The sequence below is a fragment of the Littorina saxatilis genome, linkage group LG10 (genome assembly GCF_037325665.1).
Source record: "Littorina saxatilis isolate snail1 linkage group LG10, US_GU_Lsax_2.0, whole genome shotgun sequence".
Taxonomy (NCBI): domain Eukaryota; kingdom Metazoa; phylum Mollusca; class Gastropoda; order Littorinimorpha; family Littorinidae; genus Littorina; species Littorina saxatilis.
Window position 1 is genome coordinate 44,696,973 of NC_090254.1, and position 2,381 is coordinate 44,699,353.

The 2,381-nt window shown below is 41.4% G+C and overlaps 1 long non-coding RNA gene across 1 annotated transcript in view; it reads left to right on the forward strand.

Annotated features, from left to right (window-relative positions):
* The first annotated feature begins 249 nt into the window (after nt 1–249).
* Nucleotides 250–2,381, forward strand: part of LOC138979258 (uncharacterized) — a 4,398-nt gene continuing 2,266 nt past the window's right edge. Inside the window, exon 1 of the long non-coding RNA XR_011459957.1 lies at nt 250–449. This is a non-coding gene — a long non-coding RNA (uncharacterized lncRNA). The remainder of the gene's footprint in view (nt 450–2,381) is intronic.

Here is a 2,381-nt window from a genome sequence, read left to right on the forward strand (position 1 = left end):
TGTGTGTGTGTGTGTGTGTATATATATATATGTGTGTGTGTGTGTGTGTGTGAGTGTGTGCAAGTGCGTGTGTGTGTGTGTGTGTGTCCGTGTCAGTGACTATCTGTCTGCAGATTGCAGTTCTTCCAGATTAAGTACTTCTCTTTATCTTTAACAGCCACAGCTTTTTGGCACTGGATCTGGGACAGTGAATAAGGGTTACGTGTCTTATCTTGCTGTAGTTTTCTCTCAGCATTTTCACGCGTAATACATTACAACAAATAAGTTTTAAGTTTTACTGCATTTTCTAACATTTATATTTTCTTTGAAGACCAAACCTGAACCGTTGTCTTGAACAATTACAACAACAAAAAGAACGGTGAAAATGTCATTCTTCAGCGGAGTACTTTTCCTCAGTTTGAGTATTCTGTTTGTATCAGGACGAGTTGAACATGCAGAAGTATCACAAGGTAGGAAATATAATGCAAAAAACAAGATAAATGAGTATGTACTGTGTGTATGTATGAGTGCCTGCCTTTGTCCGCCTTGTCTCTGCTAGCTTTGCAAGATAAAGTTCCATTAACATGTCTAGGCGCTGAACCTGTATTTTGACAAAAAAACAAAACAAAGGTATGTTGTTGGAACATTTAATTATTGACAAAACAAAACAAAACGTTCACAGATATTTCGACCCAGTCTTTTAAGTGCACAGACAGGCACACACTAATTATACAGAAAATAAACTTTTCTGACAAAATGTTCAGCCGCTTGCAGTATGACACAAGCGAAGCAATGATTTGTCTGTCTCTGCACTTAAAGACGGCTGGATCAAAATATCTGTGAACGTAACGTTTTGTTTGTCAAAATTTAAACGTTCCAACAACATACTTCTTTAAAAAACAAAGGATTACTGTACTCACCAATACAAAGACGACACAAGACGATTACGAATTTTTGCTTCTGGAAGCTTCATCAGGAAAAGAACACAAAAGACAACAAAAAGCAGACGCAACACGGAACGAACAGGGTTTGAAAGAAAATGGAGGGGAAACACGCAAAAAGGGGAAGGAACTCTAGGAACGGAAATGAATGAAAGGGGAGAGAAGTGGTTGGATGATGTCAAGGGCACAGACTAAAAGTAATACACACTCATAAACATACTTCTTGTTTTCTTTCTTCTAAATGTTGGAACGTTGGCAGTCTATTTGTTCTGTATTTTGCTCTGCGCAATATTACTGTTACGGTGGAACTTTCCTTTCGCGACCGTCACAAGTCTTAGCAAATCAGGACATAAAAAGGGAGGGAGACTTGAAAAGGAGGTACTGCACAGAGACGGTATCCATCTCCCACCCCGTGTCACCACAGTGGCACGTAAAAGACCTCGGTATACACGCATACACTTGTGTATCTCATCTAAAGTCGGGTTAAAACCCGGGAACATGCCCCTAATGGCTTTGCCGTGAGGGCGTAAAACTTGAATTTCTCCAAAACGGAGGTAAGGGGGCCCGGGTAGCTCAGGTGGTAGAGCACTGGACTTGTGATCGAAAGGTCGCTGGTTCGAATCCGGGCCGGGACGGACACCGGTCAACCTTATGTGCAGACCCAGAGACGGTATCCATCTCCCACCCCCGTGTCACCACAGTGGCACGTAAAAGACCTCGGTCATTCTGCCATAAGTGCAGGTGGCTGATACCACCTAAACACGCATACACTTGTGTATCTCATCTAAAGTCGGGTTAAAACCCGGTGTAGGATCCGGTCCGGTCCCCCCTCTGAAGTAGTCCCCCGGGGGACCAATTCGTGGCAAAAACTGCTCTATAATGGTCCCCCCTTAGACATCCAGCCTCGTTTTTCTTGTTACAATGTTAGTAATGTTACCAGCAATTTTAGAGAAAAGAAAGGAAAGAATCAGAGACTGGTTTCATTTCTTCTTATCAGTATTTATTTATTATTCATTTTATTTCATGTGATTTTTCTTTTGAACGGCATTATAAATCAGATCTATTTTATTTTCTGCAAAATATAGTCAAAGAGATTGCTGTCTGTGCACTACATAATACCGGACGAAGATATAGATTGAAAATGGCTTGAATGCCTAAGAAAAACGAGGCTGGATGTCTAAGGGGGGACCATTATAGAGCAGTTTTTGCCACGAATTGGTCCCCCGGGGGACTACTTCAGAGGGGGGACCGGACCGGATCCTACACCGGTAACATTCCCCTAATGGCTTTGCTGTGAGGGCGTAAAACTTGAATTTCTCTCAAAACGAAATTACAGAGGCTATAAACAGAACATCTGAGAAAGGAGGAAGTCTTTTATTGGAAAGTCTTAACCCATATACGCCAACATTTATTTTGTTTTGTTTTGCAAAAAGTGTTTGAAACTATTTAATTTTGTGTCCT